Genomic DNA, 26,915 nt, shown 5'->3' on the forward strand with positions numbered 1-26,915 from the left:
CTGGGGGTGGGGGGGATCAGATGGTATCATTAGTTCCTAAATCTTTTCATAGCAGATAATAGAGGAAGAAAATTAGGTGGCCTTTAGGAAGAAAAAAATATATATTTTTCTTTTTTTTGGTGGAGGAACTGGGGATTGAACCTAGGACCTCGTGCAGGAAAAAATAATTCTTAACATAGTATTGTCTGACTGACACTTTGCTTAACCGCATTGAAAATAACATTGATGCTGTGGTGTGGTGTGAAAGAAATGTTCAGTTTGGGGAGATTGGAAGGATTTGGATGACAGACTTCTCTTTGGAGGTTTGAAGATGAATACTGCAACCTTCTCCAGTGTTGGCAGCCGCTAACACACGCGTCAAACCCTGTGGTGTGCACTGCCCAGCATGGATGTCAGCCCAATGGGAGTGGGAAACAAGAACACAGGCTGGAAATGCTGTGAAAGCTGGACCCGCTGAGGTGGGGGAGGGGTGGTCTGCAGAAGAGAGCTCGAGGCTGGAAGGAAGGAGCTGGCCCTGGGCCCTCCCAAGTGGTCCCAAGGTTTTCATTCCCCTGGGGGGTGGGGGTCTCACATCCTGATTCCTGATGCCCCTAGAATATGCGGCTCATTTCTGTATAGATTTTGCCCGTGCTTGAATCAATATACTCTTCTTGGCTTCCCTACATTGCAAGAGATGAGCTGTGTTGATTCTATTAAGAAATCCTAAAGGAGAATGGGGGGAAGTAGAGGGTAGGAATCATGAAAACATCTAGCTTTTCTGAGCCCTGGTTTCTGATCCTGCTCTGGCCAGCTGGTCTACCAGCCTTGTAGGCCTCATCTGGTCGCTTCTGCAACACGGCCCACACTGGGGTTTCTTCTTGGAATCCATGTCTCTAAGTGGCTGACATGGCTACCAGGAGGCCCCTGGTGGACCGGTCACTGGCTGACATTGAGGCTGCTGAGGCAGATGTTGCCCTGATAGCCCGGGATAAGTAATACGAAGCACAATGTCTGCACGCTCAGTGCCCAGTAAGTACGGGAGATCGTCACTGTGTATATTACCACCCTTCCTGTCCCCATCCCTCCTCCCTCCTCTCATTCATTCCCTTCCTCCCTCCTTCTTTTCACATATATTTATTGAGGACTTGTCTATGGTAAACCCTAGAGACACACACAGGAGTGAGTTTGTCTTCAGAGAGCCCACAGTCTGATCAGACTATGTAGAAGTAAATGGTTCCAATGCAGCATGTGAAGGGAAACCCTAGAGATTGGTACCAGGAGCTACGTGAACCAGATGGGGAGACCTCATTCGACCTGGAGTGGGAGTGGATTCAAGGGAGTCCTCCTGGAGGAGACAAGTATTAGCTGAGATTTAGGGAGGGAATGGAAGTTAATAGGGAAAGAAGATAACTTCTTAAAAAAAAAAAAAAAGGCAATACAATTTTTCAGGGACTAAAGGTTGCATGCAGTGCTCAGATGTGGCCACAGTGTGGCAGCAGAAGCCCAGAATTTGGTGTGCAAGGAGCCTTGAAGGAGGCAGGCATCCAGTGCCCGGGACTTTCAGGGAGGCAGCCAGGGCTTTGAAAGAGCCTGTGCAGCGGGAGGTCTGGCCCCAAAGCTTGTGTAGCTGGGCAGCTGCACTGTGGAGTTTTTCCTGCTTCGCTTTCTCCCCTGAGGTGAGCTGTGGTTGAAGAGAAAATAGTGGGATCAAAAGCAGTAAGGCGGTGGAGCCCCATTTGACTTCTGCTTTTGGAGGTAAAAAGCCAGGTAGTGTTGAAAACAGATCATCCTATTGAAGAGCTGGAGTAGTCTGGGGGGATGGATGTTAAAGCAAAAGGAAGGTCACTTGCTGTTTTTGTACTGGGTGTGTAATCAGGGTGAATGATCCCTTTCCCTGGGTAGAGAATGGGCGGGGGCAGATGGGGGTGTATACTGAGGGTGAGCTCTGGGGTTGGGATAGAGAGGAGCCAGCACCTAGTACAGGATGATACCCATTGTGGAACCCCAGGGCAAACTCAAAATCATATCCGACAGAGTGCTAGAGTCTGGCCAGAGAACTTTCTGAAATTGCTTGTCACAACTAGGAGGGTCTGTTGTAAGCATTAGGAGCTCGAGTTGGAGTTGGATGGGTTATGGAACCCATAACCATGGTGATGAGAACAAGGAGAAGAGACAGTGGGTGGGCGGAAGGGCTGAGAGATGCCATAGGCAGTGCACTGTGGCCGGTGGCTGGGTGCTCATTGGTTTGGGGGGCAGGGACTGTGGATGAGTCCGAGCCATTTGAAGGACCCAGGATAGGGCAGGAACTAGATTTGGAGATTTTCTCATTTGTCTTCAACAGCCCTAACTATTTCTAAAAAGTTCAGATCCTGTGTGGAGCTCTAGGTCTTACCCCAGTAACATTTAATGACCGAACGTCTTCATTTCCCACTTGTTCCAGCAGAAACTGGAACTTTATCTTCAACAGTGGAAGCTCTAGAATTTCTATGCACGAGGGACATAGGGGTAGCGATCTAGGTCAGTTGTCCTCAAAGTGAGGTCCTTGCAACTTGTGAGAAAGATAAGTACTGGGACCCCTTACCAGGTCTGCTGATGCAGAAACTCCTGGGGTGGGTCCCAGCAAAAGCTATTGGTGATTCTAGTGTACGCCAGTTTCCAAACCACCACTTCAGCTGTGATGGTGATGATGGGGGGTAGAGGCAGAAGCCAGGGCACAGAGCAGCGCAGTGTTTTTGTTTATAGATCATGGAGTAATACAATTAGCATTTTTCTATAGCTGCTTGTAGTTATATATACACACGACAGAGCAAATGTTAGTTACTCTCATCAAAGAATAGTGTTTTATTTTTATTTTTTTTAAAAGATTTTATTTATTTATTTGACAGACAGAGATCACAAGTAGGCAGAGAGGCAGGCAGAGAGAGAGGAAGGGAAGCAGGCTCCCCACTGAGCAGAGAGCCTGATGTGGGGCTCGATCCCAGGACCCTGAGATCATGACCTGAGCCGAAGGCAGAGGCTTTAACCACTGAGCCACCCAGGTGTCCCAATAATAGTGTTTTATTATTTTATTTTTATGGGAAGGGATTGTGGGGGAGGCCTGAAGGTAATTATGGGAAGAGAGTCTAAAGATACCCCTACTCAACCTTAGACCTGGCACTCTCCTCATCCTCTCTTGAATCTAATTCTCTTTTCTCTTTCTGAGGTCATCTCCTGCCTGCTCTTGGCCTTTCCCCCTTCACAGCAACATCATTGTAAGAGCTGGTTGGCTGGCCCACTTGCCTCTTGCTTCCACCTTGGATCACCTGAGCCATCATCCTTAAACCCCCCCTTTTTTGTCATGACATGTTTGTGTTTCAGAACCGCAGACAGTTAACTCCCCAACTTTTGTTCACCCAAGTGTGTCTGCCTGACCGCAGTGGATTCCACATTGTATTGTACTCCTTGTCTCCTTCCCTTTCATCAAATCCAGTTTTTATCAGCCAAATAAACCAGTTTGTGTTTATGACAACAGACATACCAACCCATTATCTTATATTTGAACACTTTCAAGTTAGACTAGAACTTACAGCTGTCCAGTCCAAAGCTCACCACCCATGTAAAATTCAAATCCTGTTTATGGCATCCCTGTCAGGGGGTCATGAGCTCTCCACAAAAACCCATCTAGTGGGGAAACTCTGCTTGGCCTGGAAAGGATTGAAGGTCAAGGTCATAGTGAAGGCCTGGAATATGTATGTGTGTTTAGGGAACTGAGACTCACTTTGATTTTCTCTTTTTGGATGTATAGGATTGGGTATATCCACTGTATTACTTGGTCCCCAATATGTTAACCATTGGTTTACTGGTGGACTATATGGTGATACTAGAAGTAACGTCTAGGAGCTTATGGGTGATATGTAACCCAGGTGTCAGCTGGAAGCTCCTGGTCCTTTGAGATCTAGGGAAATAGGCCCAGACTGCTACTGTGTGCCCTTTGGAAGTTCAGAGCACTCCTTGGTGTCTTCTGTGAATACTGGGGATGGCCTAATATTCTCCTTGCCCTGATTTCCCACCTCTGTTGACAGTTTCCTTCTACATGCCTCTGGCTGTCTTCTTACCCGCTCTGAGATAGGTTCAGATGGGAAACAAAGCCCCCTTTCTTCTTTTGGAGTAACCAAAGGCTGTTGGTCAAAGCAGAACTTGAGTGAAGATGAGAAATCCACAAGAGAGATTACAATATCCAATTGTGTGAAGACAACTTTAATTCACAGTTCTGTTTTCACAGCCCTTTCATCCATCTCACCACCAGTAATTTCGTTAAAGACCACTTTGCCCATGTAGCTGCTGGTCTGCCGTCCCTCAGTCCTTTGTGCCTACCCTCCTCCACTTTTTGCCCTGTATTTCCATTTCCCTCCTGGGAACTGAGAGACACTCCTCCCAGTCTCTCACACGGCAGCTTGATCATCATATTAGTTGTATTGGTATCTGCTGATACCTCTGCCCTCAGCTCCTCACCTCTACTCCTTTTGACTTATTATTATTATTTTTTAAGATTTTATTTATTTATCTGACAGGCAGATAGCACAAGTAGGCAGAGTGGCAGGCAGAGGGAGAGGGAGAAGCAGGCTCTCCACTGAGCAGAGAGCCCGATGCGGGGCTCCATCCCAGGACCCTGAGATCAGGACCTGAGCTGAAGGCAGATGTTTAACCATCTGAGCCACTAGGAGTCTTGACTTATTTTTTTTCCTACATGCAGACTAATTTCTTTTTCTTTCATGGGAATTATAGTCCAGCCTGTTGAGATAGTAACAAATATTTACTCCTTCCTACCTGTGTGCAAGCCTACACAATTTGAAAATCTGAATAGAAATTTTTTGTGTATAATGTACCCTCAGGGAGGGCAAGGGAGACATAGGTTGACTGTTGCATGCCAAGCACTTCCTCTTTTCCTTTCTCAATGTACGCTCCTTTGAATAAAGTTAGGATGAAGTTTCTGGTTCCAGCAAAAGGTAGACTAGGATAGCCTGAAATCCTCTATTTTTCATGAGCATGTAGAAACGCTGAGTAAAATATTTTTAAAAATATTTTTAAATGCATAGTTAAACTTGCAATGAAGAAACTCTGCAGGTGGAAATGAAGGAGGAATTTAATATTAGTACAACAAGCTGTAAACATGCCTGCTGTTTCTGTAGGTATGCGGTGTGGGAGTGTTGCTGCCAAGGTTACAGGATCTGGTACATGGGGTAAGGATTTCAGGTCTTGGGCTGAAGTTGGAGTTGGAGGAGTTGGATCTGAGACTCCTGCCTGAACTTGGACTCTTAAAACTTAGATGGAATGGACTACTTTTTTGAAAAACAGAAACTACTACAACTCACCAATTATGAAGTAGGTAATAGCTTTATAACTATTAAGAAAATTGAATTAATAATTAAAAATGCCCCAATAGAAATCCCAGACCCAGTAAGTTTAGCTAGAAAGTTCTACCAAATTTTTAAAGAAAAGTTAACACCAATTCTATATAATCTCTTCCAGAAAACAAGGAAGAGGAAACATTTCCCAATTCATTTTATGAAGTTAGTGGTACCCGCATACCAAAACTAGGGAAAGATGGCAGACCAATATCTTCATGAATGTAGATATAAAGCTTTTAACAAAATATTAGCAAAACAATTCCACAATATGTAAAAAGAATTATATACCATACCAGGTGGGTATGAAAATTTCTGTATTGAAAATTAATATAATTCACCATAGTGAGCTAAAGAAGAAAAATAATATGATCATATCAATTGATGCAGAAAAAACATTTGACAACATTCGGCATTCATGATAAAAACTCTCAGGGAAATAGGAATATAGGGGAATGTCCTCAATTTTTTAAAGAGCATCTATAAGAAAACCACAGCTAATGGTAGACTGATGCTTTTCCCCTAAAATTGGGAACAAGATGAGGATATCTACTCACATTCTTTTATTCAACATTGTGTTGAAATTTCTAGCCAGTGCAATAAGGGAAAAAAATGAAATAAAATGCATACAGATCAGAAACGAAGAAATCAAATTGTCTCTGTTGCAGAAGACATGATTATCTATGTAGAAAACTGTCAGGAATTTATAAAAAACCTTCTAGAACTGGCGTGCCTGGGTGGCTCAGTCGATTAAGCATCTGCCTTCAGCTGAGGTCATGATCCCAGGATCCTGGAATCGAGCCCTGCTCAGCGAGGAGCCTGCTTCTCCCTCTCCCTCTGCTGCTCCCCCTGCTTGTGCTCTCTTTCTCTCTGTCAAATAAATAGATAAAATCTTTAAAAAACCAAATGAAACCAAAACCTAGAACTAATAAGTGAGTTCAGCAAATTTATAGGATATAAGATAAACATAAAGAAAATCAAAATTAAAAATACAGCTCCACGTCACTCGGCATCAGGGAAATACAAATCAAAACCACAATGAGATACAACCTGAGGGTTTTGAAGGGTCAGGGGTGGGAGGTTGGGGGAACAGGTGGTGGGTAATGGGGAGGGCACGTTTTGCATGGAGCACTGGGTGTTGTGCAAAAAGAATGAATACTGTTACGCTGAAAAAATAAATAAAATGGAAAAAAAATAAAAATACAGTAGTAGTAGTGTTTTCAATTGCTCAAAAAAAGTGAAATGTGTAGGGGTGCCTGGGTGGCTCAGCTGGTTAAGCATCTGACTCTTGATGTCATGTCAGGTAATGCTCTCAGGGTTGTGAGATTGAGCCCCTCATCAGGCTTCACACTGGGCATGGAGCTTGCTTAAGATTCTCTCCCTCTAGCTTTGCTTCTTCCCCTTCTCTCTTTCTCTCTGTCTAAAGTGGAAAAAAAATGTGAAATGTGTTGATGTAAATCTAACAAAACGTGTAAGACTTACATGAGGAAAACTACACAATGGTGATGAAAGAAGTCAAAGAAAATCTAAATAAATGGAAAGAAATACATTCATGGGTTGGAAAATTCAACGTAGTGAAGATGTCAATTACCCCTAAATGGATAAACAGATTTAACAAATTCCTATGAAAATCCCAAGGAGGGTTCCATAGACATAGACAAGATTATTTTAAAATTTATATGGAAATTCAAAGGAACTAGAATAGCTAAAACAATTTTAGAAAAGAAGAATGAGGTATAAGGATCAATCTATTTGATTTCAGAGCTTAATGTGCAACTACGAAGTAAAGACTAGGTAGTACTGGTCAAAAGATAGATTCATAGGTCAATGGGACACAGTAGAGAAGTCAGAAATAGATTCATACAAATATGCCCAACTGATTTTTGACAAAGGCACAAAAGCAGTTTAATAGAGCTAATATAGCCTTTTCAACAAATGGCGCTGGTGTATTTGGACATCCACAGGCAAAAATACAAACCTTAACCTAAGTCTCAAACTATATATAAAAATTCACTTGAAATGGATTATGGGCTTAAACATAAAACATAATGCTATGAAACATTTAGAAAAAGAAACAAAAAAAAATCATGGGATTATAGCACTAGGAGAGAAAGACCTGTCACCAAGGGCATGATCCATAAAAGGAAAAAAATTGATAAATTGGACTTCAACAATATTAGAAACCTTTGTTCTGCAAAAGACCCTTTCAAGATGTTGAAAAGATAGGCTACAAAGTGGGAGAAAATTATTTTTGCAAACAATGTTGCTATCCAACAAAGTTCTATTATTACTATATATATATATATATAATAATTATTATTATCTTTTTGAGAGAGAGAGAGGGAGAGAGGACAAATGGGGGGGATCTGAGGGAGAAGCAGACTCCTCCCTGAGCAGGGAGCTTGATGCAGGACTTAATCCCATGACCCTGGGATCATGACCTGAACTAAGGCAGACACTTAACCGACTGAGCCACCCAGGTGCCCTAGCATTATAATATATAAAGAATTCTCAAAACTCAAAAGTAAAAAAGAAGACAACCCATTCAGAGTATGCCAAAAGGCAGGAAGAGACATTTTATCAAGAAAGGTATAACAGATGACAAGTTCTTGAAAAGATGTTCAACTTTATTGGTCAATAGGGAAATGCAAATTAAAACCACAATGAGATACCACTACCCATCTACCAGAATGGCTAAAATTAAAAAATAGTGACAACACCGAATCTTGAGAACTGCATTATTTATGCATTGCTGCCTAGGCCACTTTAAAAAAGTTTGGCCGTTTAAAAAATAAATAAATAAATAAACACCCAAGTACCATATGGTCCTGGAGTAGCACTTCTGGGCATTTATTCCAGAGAAATGAAGACTTACATTCACACAAAAACCTGCACATGTGATCTCACACCTATTAGGATGGTTAGTATAAAAGAAAGAAACCCAGAAGTGTTGGCAAGAATGTGGAGAAATTGGAACCCTTGGGCACTACTGTCGGGAGCGCAAAGTGGTGCAGCCGCTATGGAAAACAGTATGGCGGTTCCTCAAAAAATTAAAAATAGAATTACCATATGATCCAACAATTCTGCTTCTGGGTATATACCCCAAAGAGTTGGAAATAGGAGTTTGAACAGATATTTGTACAGTCCTACTCCTAGCAGCATTATTCACAGTGTAGGTGGAAGCGATCCAAGTGTCCATCAGTAGATGAATGGATAAACAAAATGCCTCCAGACTAAAATGTCCGTACAATAGAATGTTATTCCGCCTAAAAAAGGAAGGAAATTCTGACGCAAGCTACAACATGGGTGTGTCTCGAGGGCATTGTGCTAAGTGAAATACGCCAGCCACAGAAGGATACTGTATGATTCTACTTTCATGAGGTACTTAGAGTAGCCAAATTCATGGAGACAGAAAGTAGAATCACAACCATGGCGGGGACTGAGAGGAGGAGGCAATAACTTTCATGGGTACACAGCTCAGTTTGTCAAGAAGGAAAGAGTTCTGGAGGTGGATACAATGTGAATGTATTTAATGCCACGGAACTTGGTTACACAGAAAAATGGTGAAGATGGTAAATTTCTTTTCTTTCTTTCTTTCTTTTTTTTTTTTTTAAAGATTTTTAATTTATTTATATGACAGACAGAGATCACAAGTAGGCAGAGAAGCAGGCAGAGAGAGAGGAGGAAGCAGGCTGCCAACGTGGGGCTCGACCCCAGAACCCTGGGATCATGACCTGAGTGGAAGGCAGAGGCTTTAACTGACTGAGTCACCCAGGCGCCCCCTCATGCATCTTTTTTTTTTTTTTTAAAGATTTATTTATTTATTTTGACAGACAGAGATTACAAGTAGGCAGAGAGGGAGAAAGGAAGAAGCAGGCTCTCTGCCGAGCAGAAAGCCCAATGCGGGGCTCGATCCCAGGACCCTGGGATCATGACCTGAGCCGAAGGCAGAGGCTTTAACCCACTGAGCCACCCAGGCGCCCCCCCTCATGCATCTTTTACTACAGTTTAGAAAGCCCCACACGTGAATCATTAGAGAAGTTTTATTCATGATAGCCACAAAGTGGAGACATCCCAGATTTATTTATACAGTGTATGGTTCTTTTCATACCATGGTATACTGCTCAGCAGTGAAGAGAACGAGCTACCAGTACATGCAACAGCCTGGATGAATCTTCAGAGAATTATGCTGAGTGGAAAAGCCAATCCCAGAAGGTCATATGTATACTGTATGATTCCATGTACACAGTGTTATTGAGATTACAGAATTACAGAAATGGAGAGCAGGCTAGTGGTTGTGAGGAGTTAAGGAGGGAGGGGCTGAGAGGAAAGCCGGCGCGGCTATAGGCAGATAACGGGAAGGCTCTCCTGGTGGCTGTGTTCTGACTCAGCGTCACCATCCTGGCTGTGATACTGTACTATAATGTTACAAAATGTCACCACTGGGGGGAATTGGGTAAAGGGTACATGGGATCTTTGTATTATCTCTTGCAAGTGCATTTGAATTTATAATTTCTGAGAGTCAAAAGTTTAATTAAAATAAAAAAGCACTTTTAAGATGACTTTTCATAGCCTACAGAATTCAGTCAAAATCTTTGACATGTCGGGACGCCTGGGTGGCTTAGTTGGTTAAGCGGCTGCCTTCGGCTCAGGTCATGATCCCAGGGTCCTGGGATCAAGTCCCATATCGGGCTCCTTGCTCGACAGGGAGCCTGCTTCTCCCTCTGCCTCTGCCTACCTCTCTGCCTACTTGTGATCTTTCTCTCTCTGTCTCTCTCTCTCTGACAAATAAATAAATAAAATCTTTGAAAAGAAAAATCTTTGACATGTCACACCAGGCCCTTCAAGAGAAGGCCCGAGATGACTTCTTCTGTTAAGCCCTAACTCATCATTTCAGCCTCAGAAAAGTGAAATTAGTTGTCCTCTCATGCAGTTTCACTCCTCCATGCCTTTGTACATGTGGTTCCCTCTGCCTGAAATGTTCTCTCTCTCTGTTGATCCCCAAGCCAACACTTTCGTCTCTTAAAACTGTAATAGACCACCTTTTCTGTAAAGCCTAGCCTGACCCCTGTAACAAAATTATCATTCCCTGCTTTGTTTAGCTGTATTATAAATAAGCTCTTTAATGACTGTCTCCCTACTAGATTTTTGAGTACCTTGAAAACAGAAACTGTGTCTTGCCAATCAGTACATAGTAAGTGTTCAATAGATGTTTGTTCAATTGGGTTGAAAGCAGAGTGACTAGAACTGTTCCAGATCTGTAGCAATTTCAAACAAGGGGATAAAACCACTTATCACTGGGACAGTTCTTAGAGATTCATACTCAATTACCTGACTAGAAAAGAAGTCAGATGCATTTATGGGACTTCCATGATCTTCCAGTCTCAACTTCCCATGGTAGTTTCTTTTCAACAACTATGGAGGCCTACTGTGGCCAACCATTATGTCCTGTCCCTCTCCATAGGCAGGTAGACTAAGGTGATGAGTGGCTCCTGGCCTTGGCTAAGCCTTGGGTTGAAGCCCAGGTTGGACACATCTCGTTTTGTCGGCTGTAAAATGTGCAACTATGGAGGTCACCATCCTGCCGATGAAGCTATGGACATCTCCCCTGCAGTTATGAAGTCCTGGGGAAATTCTCCTGTTAGAGCTGCAGTTCTTGGAACTTATGAAAGAATTGCCTAGTTTCCAGGCCAGTAAATTTTGTGAAGCCAGGTTCCCAGTCCCATTGGGCTACATTGGAAGAGAGGTCAAGGTGTGAAGCCACTTGTGTGAGAAACTGAAGAAAACCCATGCATGATACAATTGATGCCCATGAAAGGAAGAAAACACTGAGAAGTTTATTGAAGTTTCTTAATGTGGTTTCTACAGCCTCAGAAGCAGTTATCTTAGAAGCATATGAAAAAATTAATTTTGAAAGAACATTTTGGGTACACAGGTATAAAAATGAGTAAGTCACAGTTCTTTCTCTAAAGGAGCTTATCACCAACAAATGATCTATTGTCTTTATTTTGTTACCAGGAATGGCTAGTTTGGGCCAGAAGGTGAAAGAGCTCTTCTCTGTGACTAATACATTACCCCAAAGTCTCTGTTTTTCTGGAACTCTTTTTTTTTTTTTAATTTTTTTAAATTTTTTTTATATTTATTTTTATTTGTTTATTTACAGCATAACAGTGTTCATTGTTTTGGCATCACACCCAGTGCTCCATGCAGTACGTACCCTCCCTATTACCCACCACCTGGTTCCTCAACCTCCCACCCCCCCACCCACCCCCCTGCCGCCCCTTCATAACCCTCTGGTTGTTTTTCAGAGTCCATAGTCTCTCATGGTTCATCTCCCCTTCCAGTTTCCCTCAACTCCCTCTCCTCTCCATCTCCCCATGTCCTCCATGTTATTTGTTATGCTCCACAAATGAGTGAGACCATATGATACTTGACTCTCTCTGCTTGACTTATTTCGCTCAGCATAATTTCTTCCAGTCCCGTCCATGTTGCTACAAAAGTTGGGTATTCGTCCTTTCTGATGGAGGCATAATACTCCATTGTGTATATGGACCACATCTTCCTTATCCATTCATCCGTTGAAGGGCATCTTGGTTCTTTCCACAGTTTGGCGACCATAGCCATTGCTGCAATAAACATTGGGGTACAAATGGCCCTTCTTTTCACTACATCTGTATCTTTGGGGTAAATACCCAGCAGTGCAATTGCAGGGTCATAGGGAAGCTCTGTTCTTAATTTCTTCAGGAATCTCCACACTGTTCTCCAAAGTGGCTGCACTAACTTGCATTCCCACCAACAGTGTAAGAGGGTTCCCCTTTCTCCACATCCTCTCCAACACACGTTGTTTCCTGTCTTGCTAATTTTGGCCATTCTAACTGGTGTTAGGTGGTATCTCAATGTTGTTTTAATTTGAATCTCCCTGATGGCTAGTGATGATGAACATTTTTTTCATGTGTCTGATAGCCATTTGTATGTCTTCATTGTTTCTGGAACTCTTGATTAAAACACCAAATCTCCAAGCAATTACTTTCAAACACTTTATTTTTGATCACAGTACACATACCATTTCAACATGTCTAGGATGAATGTGGCACATTCTTCCAAGTGCTTAGAGCACTTTCATACATACTATATCACTGAATTCATTCCTACCAAGTTTTTATAATGAGGTTAAAAATCCATGCTGGAACCTCCCAGAGGAATACTAGGCAGATTTACAAATGAATCATCCAGCAGATGGTAAAACTTGGGTTTTTGCATGTTTTGCAGACATTAGCATATTTCAAGGTAGTTATGCATTGAAAAATTTTCACTTAATTATGGGGGTGGTGGTGTCTGAATTAGTGAACGTCTAAATTATGGCAAACTTAAAAAAGTGCTCTCTTTTAACTCTCAAGTACCTAACTTACACTGACCATTAACAAAATCTTTGTCAAGTAGATTTCACTCTCAATAGATAAACTTCTCTTTTAATTAGTGTACTAAATGAGTGCTGTCAGGGTTCTTGAAAACAACCTCCCTTTAATCTTGTCTACATCATTACTCTGCTGAACAGACTCACTCTTCTGACGTATGACAAAGAGTAATTGAGACTTTTCCTCTTGGAATTGATGGTCTCACTATATAGTGATCTACTGCACCATATGAATTTCTAAGTAGACTTTGAAAATTATGTGGGAGCTTTGCCCATCAATTGGGTAAAGACAGATGCAAGGCTTTACTCTGAAGCAGGTTGGTCACAATTTTTTGTGCTCACTCTTTTGGCTTGGGTTATGCATTGCTTATCATGATAACTATTTGGATAGAAATGTCAGTCTTACTCTCAGTTCTTTCTGCTGAACTTATTTGGAAGCCCAAGGAGACAGTGAGTGAAACCCAGAGTGACCTACATTCATTGCCTTTTGGAAAACAATAATCTCTGTATGAGACTTTTTGTATTCCTGAATGACCAAAGTAGGGTTAAGTCCAAAATAAAACTCTAGCCAAATATGAAGAACTAGGAAAGTGAAACACCATCGTAAAGACGTTGGGAAGAAGTAACCTTCTGAAAAATGATTTAATGTAGAAGTCAAAAGGAAACATGCAAATGCTACTTCACAATCTCCATAAGAAGCAGGGAGACATAGCCCTTCTATGATAGGAGCAGAAAGCCATAAGAAGCAGGTTGATTTTGAGTAAAGATGAAAAGAAAGTAAATATGCAAGCTAGGAACTAAAATTCACGTTGAAATATAGAAATGACACTGAAAAAATTTAATTAAGGATTGGAAGACAAACTTGAGAAACAGTGTTTACACTATAGAGGAAAATGATAAGCAATTGAACATGAGACAAGATAATAGGAGGTCAGAGAAGAACCAACACATGTAAATGAATCATCAATGTTCTGAGACTAAAGCTAAACAAAATAATTGGAACAGAAGTAGTAATCAAAGATAAAGTTGAAGGCAACTTCCCTGAGTGGAAGAAAGGGCTCAAGTTTCCATGTTGAAAGGGCTCATTGTATTCCAGAAAAATGAATTTAAAAATCAGTAAGAAGTCTATTTTCGTGTGTGGTGTAAGGAAGTGGTCCAATTTCATTTTTCTGCATGTGGCTGTCCAATTTTCCCAGCACTCTTAATCTCACAAAACAAACTGGGGGTTGCTGGGGGGAGGTGGGATTGGGAGAGGGGGAGCGGGCTATGGACATTGGGGAGGGAGGCGAACCATAAGAGACTATGTACTCTGAAAAACAACCTGAGGGTTTTGAAGGGTCAGGGGTGGGAGGTTGGGGCAACCTGAGGGTTTTGAAGGGTCAGGGGTGGGAGGTTGGGGGAACAGGTGGTGGGTAATGGGGAGGGCACGTTTTGCATGGAGCACTGGGTGTTGTGCAAAAAGAATGAATACTGTTACACTGAAAAAATAAATAAAATGAAAAAAAAAAGAAAAAAATCAGTAAGAACAACTCAAAATTCTAAATATGCTAGCAAAATATTTGGAATACGAAGATGAAAAAAAATGTTTGCATACAAAAGAAAGAAAAACTATCAGACTTGGCTGCTAATTCTCTTCTATAGTGTATAAACAGCAGAAGATAATTAAGAAATATGTTGAGTTTAATCTAAATTCAGTGAATCTGTACTTAAGTTGTTGCTCATGCGTAACTACCTCATTAACCGTTCATTCTGGGAAAGAATTATTTGAGGGTATACTTCAAGCAATTGAAACATGAACAAAATAGAACTGACTGTCCCATGCAATGTAATTCTGGAGCACTTGAAATGTGGCTAGTGTTTTTTTTTTCCCCCCTAAGATTTTATTTATTTATTTGACACAGAGAGAGAGATCACAAGTAGGCAGAGAGGCAGGCAGAAGAGAGGGAAGCAGGCTCCCCGCTGAGCAGAGGGCCCGATGTGGGGTTCGATCCCAGGACCCTGGGAACATGACCTGAGCTTAAGGCAGAGGCCTCAACCCACTGAGCCACCCAGGCACCCTGAAATGTGGCTAGTGTTAACTGAGATAGGATGTAAATGTAAAATATCCACTGGACTTTGGGAAAAAAAAAAGAATAATACAAGACTTCATTAATATTTTTATACTGATGACATGTTAAAATGAACATATTTTGGATTTATTGACTTAAAGAAAATGTGGGGTGTGTATATCTTTTCAAATTATTGTCATCATTTTCTTCAGACAAATGCCGAGAAGTGAAATTGCTGGATTATGTGATAGTTGTATTTTTAATATTTTGAGGAACCTCCATACTATTTTCCACAGTGGCTGCACCAATGTACATTCCCACCAACAGTGCACAAGGATTCTCTTTTCTCCACATCCTTGCCAACACTTGTTATCTCTTACCTTTTTGACAGTGACATGTGTGAGGTGATATCTCTTTGTGGTTTTCATTTCCATTTCATTGATGATTAGTGATGTTGAGCATCTTTGCATGTACCTGTAGACCATTTGCAAGTCTTCTTTTTAACTAATTTTAAATTTAAATTGCTACATAAACCAATGACTCCCCTAGTGGGTAGCACAGCCCTTGGAAGTAATCAGACAAGAAAACAAATAAATACTCAAACTCTTAACTGTATAGATGAAGAGTAAAATAGAAAATGCATAGAAATCTATGCTAAGGAATTTGAATCTCTCTAAAGAATGGCAGTTTTTAAAGGAAAATACTCCAAAAGAAATAGATATATGGAATTCAGCAGTAGCATGTGATGACATTGAAAAAATTGTGAAGTGATTACTTTGCTAAAAATACTTTGGATCTCAAGAGTTTTATAAGCAATTATATTCAAATATCAGGGAATAGGTTATTCCTGTGATGACAGCTACATAGAAGAAGAAAGTAAAGGCTAATCTTTATGAAGATAATTGCAAAAAACTTAAAACAGAATTCTAGCAATGCAAATGTATAAATATACAACATGACCAAATAGAATTTATTTGAGTACTTCGAGGTGGCTTTACTATTATCAAGTATTTTAATGTATAATCTAGATGTTGTACAGACGTGGTCTTTCAGACATTTAAGCTCCATCCCACAACCAGTTTGAATTACTAAAATTCAATGAGTGAATTTTTCAGGGGTTCTCCAGGTTTCTTCTTCTTACTTGTCAGCATCATTTCCTGGGTCTGTTGAATTTTTTGGTACACTTTGTGTTTTGTAGATGTTGATTTACTTTTTTTCCCCAGACAATAAACAAAAGATGAGACACAGCTTAGTCTTCATGATTTTCAAATCCTCTCCCCAATATCACTTTCATACAGCAACAAGTGAGTAAGACTATTTTACTGTTTTGGGGAGATGGTTATATTGCACTTCCACCCAGCATTTAACTTAAATGTGGATATCAGATTTAGATGTTCTTTGAAGGATCTGCCATTATTGTATCCCCCTAAATAAAAATAAATCAGTGATGATGGCTTTATCATCTATTGAGATGATTGTGTACTGTTTCTCCTCCCTCCCTCCTCCTCCCCTCCTTCTTCTCCTTCTTTTCTGTTCTTTTTTCTTCTTCTCTTTCCTTATCTGTTCTCTTCTTCTTACCTCTAAATTCTCTTTGTTTCATAGGCAGAGTAGTGTAAGTCTTTCTTTGTTGTCTCTTTTCAATTCATACATTTAGGGCTTTTCACCTACTCTCCCCCCAACCCCTTGTTTTATGAAATTATTTTTCCAACAAAGTTCTTCAGAGGAAATTTGATTCCACCTGGAAAATAAGTTTGTTTGTTTTTGTATCTTGCTATCAATACAACACATCAGTAGGTCAAAAGGAGGGGGAAAGAGAGAGAGAGAGGGAGGGAGGGAGGGGAAATAATATATGATCACCTCAATAGATGATAAAGCCATTATCACTGTTTTTTTTTTTTTTTTTTTTTACTTTTTGGGATAGACATTCACAAACTCAATTATAAAAGGGAAATTTATAATAAGACTACAACAGAAAATTTATATATATATATATTTTATTTGTTTATTTGTTTATTTACAGCATAACAGTGTTCATTGTTTTGGCATCACACCCAGTGCTCCATGCAGTACGTGCCCTCCCTACTACCCACCACCTGGTTCCTCAACCTCCCACCCCTCCGCCCCTTCAAAACCCTCTGGTTGTTTTTCAGAGTCCATAGTCTCTCATGGTTCATCTCCCCTTCCAGTTTCCCTCAACTCCCTCTCCTCTCCATCTCCCCATGTCCTCCATGTTATTTGTTATGCTCCACAAATGAGTGAGACCATATGATACTTGACTCTCTCTGCTTGACTTATTTCGCTCAGCATAATTTCTTCCAGTCCCGTCCATGTTGCTACAAAAGTTGGGTATTCATCCTTTCTGATGGAGGCTTAATACTCCATTGTGTATATGTACCACATCTTCCTTATCCATTCATCCGCTGAAGGGCATCTTGGTTCTTTCCACAGTTTGGCGACCGTAGCCATTGCTGCAATAAACATTGGGGTACAGATGGCCCTTCTTTTCACTACATCTGTATCTTTGGGGTAAATACCCAGCAGTGCAATTGCAGGGTCATAGGGAAGCTCTGTTCTTAATTTCTTCAGGAATCTCCACACTGTTCTCCAAAGTGGCTGCACTAACTTACATTCCCACCAACAGTGTAAGAGGGTTCCCCTTTCTCCACATCCTCTCCAACACATGTTACAACAGAAAATTTTATAGACATTTCATAAATGGAAAATTAAGTGAAGCTAGCAGAATCATAAGATTGCTTGCTATTGCCAGGATGGTTCAAAATTCTTCTGAAAGTTTTAGCTGATGCAGTAAGACTCAAAATGGAAATAAGAGGCATAATAATTAAAAAGAAGGGAAAACTATTGTAGATGGTATGTGTGCTTAGGAAAACAAAAACAATGAAGCCAAGAAATCCTTAGAAAGAGTGAGAGTTTAGTAAGGAGAGACATTGTTAAGTAAATACAATAAATACAATACATAAATAGCTATCTTATATCCCAGCAAAAACAATTTAGAAACTGTAATCTAAAAATGTACTCTCTGGACAGAAGTGGGCAACCACATACACCGTCCAGAAAAACAAAGAAAACCAAAACAAACAAAACAAAACAACTACTATGAATTTCCAGAATCAAGGAAAACTAAACTTTACTGATGGAAATAAAAACCTTGAGTACTTGCCAACCTTGGTGGCAGGTGACTGGAACCTGATACAAGCTGTCTTAAGCTCAGAGTAGGGTGTATTGGAAGGATACTGTAGTAGTTCACAAACCTATGAAGAGCTGTGAAGTCTGCAGAGAGGAGGGATTACAACCAGGGACATGCCCCTCTCAGGACTTTTTCCGGATTTCCTTAGGGTAGTCTTCATTTTCTTAGGCATATTTAGTTATTGGGATGTGGTGGCTTGCATTAGCAACCTACTAAGAAAGAACAGGTACTTCCTTTTAGTTCCAGCATGGAAAATACCAGGGAAGAGCTGTGATTATCCAAGCTTGGGTCATATAACTACTCCCTGACTAATCACTGAAGCCAGTGGAGTAACATAACCAAAAGCCCTAAGAGTCATATGGAAGGAGTAATGTGGGAGGGAATATTCTCAAAATAAAATGAGAGGGGCTGTTACAGTAAGGGAGGAAAATGTACGTGGGTAAATAAATACAACAGGTATTCCGTACCCGAAGGACTGCTCATCTACCTGGATGAGAGCATGCTATATTGTTAAGATGATTATTCTTTTCCTTGAGTAATTAATTATAGTATTCTTAAGTACTGCCTCAGTATACACTCAAAAGGGAGAGTTCTCTTCAGAAATTGATAATGTGATTTTAACTGAAGTTTTCTTAGAGACATAAGCAATTAAGAATAACCAAAAAAAAGAAAGGAGGAAGTCTTGCACTATCGGATATTAATAGATACTGTGAAGTTATACCAAGTAAAGTAATGTGATCCACTCATTAAAAAAACAGGTTAATCTAATGGTATAACTCAGAAATAAACCCTAGCATATTTAAGAATTTAGAATATGTCATTACAAGTGAAGTTGTATTCTTACATTTTGATAGAGGAGAATTTCTCACCCTCGTATGTATGATATTAGAAATAGAGTTAAATTTAAAAACTTTTTAAAATTGCAGGAGAAAAAAAATCTCTGAAATGTTTTCAACATCAAGAATTGGTATGTTAAAAGTAACAGAAGTGCCTATGTGACTGATTTAAAGATACTCAAGTCTTTATCGATACCTTATTTTTTTGCACTGTCATTGTTTTTAGTGAGCATAAAACTTCTCATCTGGGTTTCATTAAGTTCATTCCTGACCTCTGTGCTCCAGTCCCAGTTTTCCCACCCAGTGGGAATTTCAGGACCGTTATCCTCTCAGAGGGAAAGGATACCTACGAAACCATGTCACAGATATTTTGAGAATCATTGATGGTTTCTAAGAAATTTTTTTCACCTTTTTGGAGATTTAACTCCCTTTCCTCTGTGCTTTTGCAGGACTCTAATTTCTCAGCTTTTTGCCAGCATAATCTTTGTGTATTTTTCTTTTTTTAAATCAGGAACTGAGTTGATAAGTCACTTGTCAGATTTAAATAGGATTACCAACCACATCACCTTGGGCTCCTCCTGCCAGCACTTCATCAGACTGCCGCCATTAGACACACTTCAGAGTGAATCTGTAGCTATTTCTGATTTAGATCCTTCTGATCTCATTTTCTTGCTTTCTTAAGAAGTCTTTTCTCAACCCAATTAAACTCACCTTGCATTATTCATCTCCCCCTGCCGTCCAAACTTCCTTCTTTACAGGAAGCTGCACATGGCTTCACGGAAGAGACTAAGTAACCTCAAGGCTCTCCCTAGCTGCAGATAGAGTGTATCTTATTTCTTTTGTAAAAGAATGTTTGTTTCATAATAGCAAATCTGGACTATTCTGCTTGATCTCTTTATTTGCTCATAAATAAAGTAGAAACAGTGTGGTGGAGCCCTGGATTAGGAGAAGGAGAATTTTGGGTCAAAGAAGCAATCTGCTGTTTTCTAACTCCATGGTCTAGGTTATTTGGTGTCTTGGAGTCTTAATGTCCTAGTATTCAATAATATTTCAGTAATATTTACTTCCAAGGGTTGATTTGATGATTGAATAAGGTAACACAGGTGAAGCCCTCTTTACAATGCCTAGCACATAGCAACTGCTGAACAGTGTTTGTTACATCTTGTTCTCTTGATAATCTCCATGGTACAGATGCTGCCACCAGAGTTTATGAGTCTGGAAGATTTATAATCAATCTAGAGGTTTCCTGGGGTACACAGAAAGTTGTCTCTGTAAGAAGAAAAGAGAGGATTTATCGCAGAGACAGAGGGGGAAATAACAGAAAAGGAAAATGTAATAAGCATCAAATGAGAGTCAGGGACAAGTCAAGGGAGACAGGAAACCCGGAGTGGGGAAGGGAGGGGAGTAGGCAGAAGCAGATGACATGGAGTGGGCTGAATGGAGTTGCTCATCTCCTGCACCTGAGCCACACTATTTTTGGTACCCCGAAGGCTTAGTTTATCTATGATTTCCCTCATGGGGTTTTTGATATTATTGAGAGAGACCTGTGTAACTCTTATCTGTTTCCATATTTTTGCTTTGATTTAGTCAGGAACATTTCATGCCTTCAAAATCAGCTTAAAATAAATCAAAGCAGGGGAATTTTTATTTTTCATTTTGTCAGAGCAGACCATTCCAGTGCCCCTTGAGGGTGCTCTGCCCCTATTTGTGGAGACTCAGAGGAAGAGTTCTTTTCTGCTCTCAGAGTTCAACTCCAAAAGGCCCACATCATATTGCCTTGGGAAGAACCATGGCAAGGGGCTGTTGTGATCCTTCTAAGGCAGGAAAAAGTAGCAGCTGGGATTCTGATTGTATTTTCAAGGATACAAAAACTGTGTGGGAACTCTATGTTTTGGGTACCTCTTGTACCCAGCTTCACATCCTCTTGGCCCACTTTTTAAGCTCTAGCTGTACTGTTTTCTCTTTATTTATGTCCTGGGGATTCTCTGATGATGTGGGAATTGTCCCATAGTCATGCATAGTTGACCCAGAAAGCCTAGGGAATTAATATCATGTGGTGTTTTGCTTGTCCCTGGGAATAGAGCTTGCATATAAATGTTCCTTCTTCCTTTCCTCAGGAGGATAATTCTGAGCATCACTCACAGCTCTTCTGAAGATTTGACAGCTAGGGTACAAGGGGTAAGAGGGAGGAGTTAGGATTATTTTATTATTATAAGGTACTAACACTATACATGAAGTGGTATGGTGGTATTTGGAGGTGGACTTGGATAACTGTAAATGTATGTTGTGAATCTAGGGAGACCACCAAAAAATAAAAATAAAAATAGGAAAAGAACTATAACCAATATGCTAAGAAGGAGAAAATGGAATCATGTAAGATGCTCAATTAAAATGACATAAGGCAGAGAAATCATGAAAGACAAAAATAGGAACAACAACAAAAAAGAGCAACAAATAAAAAGCAGTAATGAAGATGGCAGATATTAATCCAATTATGTCAATAATCATTTGAATGTCAAGGGTCTGAATGCACGAGTTAAAAGACAGAGATTGCCAGAGTAGATCAGAAAATAAGAACCAACTTTAATTGCCTATAAGAAACCCACTTTAAATATAAAAATATCTCCAAAGTCAAAGGAAACAAAAGCAAAAATGAACTTTAAGGACTTCATCAAATAAAAAAACTTCTGCACAGCAAAGGAAACAGTCAACAAAATAAAGAGGCAGCCCACAGAATGGAAGAAGATATTCACAAATGACACTACAAACAAAGGCTGATATCCAAGATCTATAAAGAAGTCCTCAAACTCAACACCCAAAAAACAGAGAATCATGTCAAAAAATGGGCAGAAGACATGAACAGACACTACTCCAAAGAAGACATACAAATGGCTAACAGACACATGAAAAAATGTTCATCATCATTAGGCATCAGAGAAATTCAAATCGAAACCAGATTGAGATACCACCTTATACCAGTTAAAATGGCCAAAATTAACAGAACAGGAAACAACAAGTGTTGGAGAGGATGTGGAGAAAGGGGAACCCTCTTACGCTGTTGGTGGGAATGCAAGTAGGTACAGCCACTTTGGAAAACAGTGTGGAAATTCCTTAAGAAATTAACAGTAGACCTGCGCTGTGACCCTGGAATTGCATGACTGGGTATTTACCCGAAAGACACAGATGTAGTGAAAAGAAGGGCCATATGTACCCTAATGTTCATAGCAGCAATGGCCACAATCACCAAACTGTGGAAAGAGCCAAGATGCCCTTCAACAGAAGGTTCTTATATGTCTGTTGTAGTCTGGTTCCAACAGAAGTATGGTTCACATATAAAGTGGAATATTACATAGCCATCAGAAAGGATGAATACCCAACTTTGCATTGACATGGATGGGACTGGAGGAGATTATGCTAAGTGAAATAAGTAAAGCAGAGAAAGTCAATTATCATATGGTTTCACTTACTTGTGGAGCATAAGGAATAACATGGAGGACATTAAGAGAAAGAAAGGGAAAGTGAATTGGGGTAATTTAGAGGGGGAGATGAAGCATGAAAGACTGTGGACTCTGAGAAAAAAAACGGAGGGTTTTGGAGAGGAGGAGGGTGAGCCTGATAGTTGGTATTAACGAAGGCATATATTGCATGGAGCACTGAGTGTGGTGCCTAAACAATGAATCTTGGAACACTGAAAAAATTAAATTAAATTAAAAAATATAAAAACTCACATAGATTAAAAGTAAATTGGTGGAGAAGGATATGCAGTAGTAATAACTATATTAATTTCAAACAGAGCAGACTTCAAACAAGGAAAACTATCAGGGATAAAAAGGAATTGCTAATGATAGAGGGGTTAATTCTCCAAGAAGACCTAACAATTCTTTTCTTTTTCTTTTTTTTTAAGGTTTTATTTATTTATTTGACAGATCACAAGTAGGCAGAGAGGCAGGCAGAGAGAGAGGAGGAAGCAGCCTCCCTGCTGAGCAGAGAGCCCGACACAGGACTCGATCCCAGGACCCTGGGATCATGACCTGAGCGGAAGGCAGAGGCTTTAACCTACTGAGCCACCCAGGCACCTAAGACCTAACAATTCTTAATGTGTATGTGCCTAACAACAGAGTGTCAAATATGTGAGGCAAAAACTCATAGAATTGCGTAAAGAAATAGGAGGTGAATTCACTATCATAGATGAAGACTTCAACATCCTTCTCTCAGAAATGGACAAATTCAGCAGACAGAAAATCACCAAGAATGTAGTTGGACTCACCACACGATCAGTTTGGTGGAACTGAAAATCCATCTCTAAATAGGAGCATTTATCTTTTTGTATTGAGTTATGGACCCCTTTGAAAATCTAATAAAAAATCTGAAACCTCCCCTCAGAAACAAACACAAAGATTTATTTATCAAGAAGTATCTATAAATAAAAATCAGGTCTTTTTACACTCTATAAAGTTTTCATCACAAATCAATTTTAATAGGAATAGTTATAAATGGATAGTTCTTCAGATGCTAATTAGGAAAAAAAGGTGGAAATATTTTTTTTTGACATTATCATCATAAATCTTTAGAAGGACTTATCTATCTCTGGGATTGGATAGTGAGAGGAAATATACCATAAAGTTATATATAGCAAGGGGTATGGGATTCCTTATGTGCATCAAGAGTGACCTGTATACTGAATATATACTAACTCTTGTATATATATAGCACTCTTTATGTATATAGATGCTGCTTTAATGAATGAAATAAAATTTATTTAAAAAGAGAAGCCTGCACCATCAATCAACTGGATATAATCGATATCTGTAGTCTGTTTCCTCCAACAACAGTGGGATACACCACATTCTGGGTCATAAAACACAACTTAAACAAAAATTAAAAAGAATAGAAATCATGCAGTGTCCATTCTCAGACCACAGTGGAATTAAACTAGAGACCAAGAACAGTCTCCATTTGAGACTCCTAATGGAGAGAGAGCTTAGGTCCCATGACCCTTCTGATTCACTCACTGAGAAAATGGTGAAAAGGCTATTATGAATTTGTTAGTGCTTTTACATGAATTTGTAATTTATTAATCACATCTATATATACTTAAAATTAGTCATAAATATGTGTAAGACTTTACTTCATCTAAAGATAGGACGGATTCATGGACCCTTTCATATTACCATGCTATTCCTCACAAATTCACTGCTTTGTAGCACGCCAGCCTCCTTTCTCAAAAACAGATAGAGCCTTAATTCTTTTTTGTCTAAAAAATACTTTATAAATGACTAGCATTTTATTCAAGGTACTTTACAACTTGTCCAACCAGCCTTTGACCTTTTCTCTGGTCACCGTCCTCTCTCACTTTGCTCTAGCCTTTACAAGCTACTTTGTTATCCTCTGAGCCTTTGCACATACTATTTGCTCTGGGAATGTTCTGTTCTCTGTTTTTTTCACCTACTGAAGATCTGTTTCTGCTTTAGATCCATATCAGATGTGACGTTTTCTATGTAGCTTTCCCCTGAGCCCTGAAGCAGAGTGGGTGAGCCCTCCCCTGTCTCCTAGAGCACTTCATTTGCCCTTAGTTATGGTGCATTGTGATTGCTTATGGGTTCATCTTTCTATATCTGTGGGCTGGAATGGGACCTGGCATATTGAGGGAATTAAATATGTCTATATTGAATGAATAAATAAAAGAATGAAGGGAAATGGGCAGGGAGTTTATTGTAAGGTCTTCATTTAGATCAAATTTAAGAAAACAGGCTGCCTCTGTTGTTCTTCCTACTAGAACCAGACCTTAGTTAACATAGAACAGACCTTTACTGACATAGAACCAGACCTTCATTAATAGGACCAGATCTTATTAGGGTATCTGTTTAGGACTTTAGAAATGCTGTACTGCATTTCAGGACTTGGAAGCATCTGTTGCCTGGCGCTAGTGTGGTTTAATTTTCTCTTGATTAATACAAAGGCAGTTTGGATGTGGGATATCCCAAGGGGAGCAGTCATAGCCATGGTCCATGACAGAGTTTTTTGCTGACCCATATGTGTCCTTAGTGAAGGTTCAGAGATCTTTGTGAGATACTCCCTTTTGGGTATAAAGTTCTTTTGAGCTTAGTGACAAAGCTGTCCTTCAGGTGATTTCTTCTGTTGTAGGCTGCTGGTAGCTGGTTAAGGTCCTGGGGAGGCATCCCCAAGTGCATACGGATTTATTCTCTGCCCACCTATCATCACATGCATATGCATTAACTGGGAGTGGTTGTTACCCCTCTGTGCCCACCCCCTCAAACCCCATAAAGAGCCTTTACGTCAATTAGAAAAAGGTTCTGCCTTTGTACCAGTGGGGTAGAAAAAGCCAACCCCTTCTGGATGGACACAGCTCCATGGGTGCATGTCTTGACAACCCATTGGTATCTTTGTGCAAGGATAAAGCTTTCTTTCCTTTGGGAAGAGGATAACAAGCACAAGCCAATGGTAATCCAATAATAACAATAGTAATACTCTCAGGCTCCACTTACAAATTTTTTTTTTTTTGCTTATAGACTTCTTTATAATAGCTATTTTTATAGTATATATTTGTATTTTTATAATAACTTTATTTATATATTTTTATATTTATATATTTTTAATATTTAATTTATATTAAATAAATAAAATTTATTTTTATTTTTATTTTTTATAGATTTTATTTATTTATCAGAGAGAGAGAGAGAGAGCACAAACAGGCAGAGCAACAGGCAGAGGAAGAGGGAGAAGCAGACTCCCTGCTGAGCAGGGAGTCCGATGTGGGGCTCAATCCCATGCCCTTGGGATCATGACTTGGACTGAAGGCAGTCTCTTAATGACTGAACCACCCAAGCGCCCCAAATAACTTTTTATTTTAGAACAGCTTTAGGTTTGAGGAAAATTTGCAAAGGTAGGATTGAGAGTTCCCAGATACTCCATTCCCATTTCCCCTATTATAATTAATGAACTAATAGCGATGAATTATTACTAACTAAAGCACCTACTTCATTCAGATTTCCTTAGTTTTAACCTAATGTCCTTTTACATTTCACGATCCTGTCAGGACACTACATTGCATTTAGTCATCATGTCTTCTTAGACTCCTCTGGACTGTGATGGTTTCTCAAACTTTCATTGTTATTTGATAACCTCAACAGTTTTGAGGAGTACTGGTCAGGTGTTCACAGAGAATGTCCTTCATTTGGGGTTTGTCTGATGTCTTCCCCAAGACTAGAGTGGGTATTTGGATAGATTTTTATTATTATTTAGGTATGGTAGGGCCAACAAATTTGGAGATGACTGCCATTGAAAAGATAGTTTTGTGATACTTGCAGATCCCCAAAGAGTGGGTACATGTCTCACCACGGAGGCCATGCAGAGGGGCACTGAGATAAGTTATAAGGCAGAGCTGGGGTGGAGGAAACTGTGGGCAAGTGACTTTATTGTGGCTTCTGTAGGGAGTAATGGGCAAGGCAGGGTAAGCAGGCTTAGGACTGGCTAATTTGAAAAATTTCAGTGGACTGTAGAGCATAGGAGCTGTCCCTAGTTGCTCTGGGGTGAGTGGGGCAAGTAAATGGTGGCCCAGAGTGCAAAAGCTCAGTAAGGGAGGTATTATGGGGGTGGACTCTGGTTTGGTTGGTTTGTATTTGAAAAGCAAGGTGACTGAGTTGTCCAGAGCAAGGCATGTCTGAGATATGCACATAGGACTGATGTTAAACATCAGGTTGACAGAAGCTAGGAATATGCTTAATACACTGGGGCTATATGTTTTGGGGAGGAAGACCACAGAGGTGACGTGCCAGTCTCATCACATCCTATCAAGGGTGCATGATTTCGGTGTAACTTGTCCCTGTCGAAGTTGCCCTTGATTGCCTGGCTGATCAGGCCCTATTTTGTGACACTATTACCACTTCAGGTTTGTCTTTAATGTTCATCTCATATATTTGAAGTGTTTGTTGGGTAGAACATCAGTTAACATTCAGTGTAATTTCCTTGGGTCTTGATCTTCTAAAAGACTGAAACTGCCTAGAGTGAGCTCTGGGTTTTAGAAGTGGG

General features: G+C 40.0%; 1 protein-coding gene across 6 annotated transcripts in view; it reads left to right on the top strand.

The window, feature by feature from the left end:
- The window catches only part of PDE1C (phosphodiesterase 1C), a 536,493-nt gene that overhangs the window by 106,762 nt on the left and 402,816 nt on the right, over window positions 1-26,915 (top strand). The window lies entirely within an intron of this gene.

Source organism: Meles meles, chromosome 10, assembly GCF_922984935.1.
Source record: "Meles meles chromosome 10, mMelMel3.1 paternal haplotype, whole genome shotgun sequence".
In the NCBI taxonomy this organism is placed as follows: domain Eukaryota; kingdom Metazoa; phylum Chordata; class Mammalia; order Carnivora; family Mustelidae; genus Meles; species Meles meles.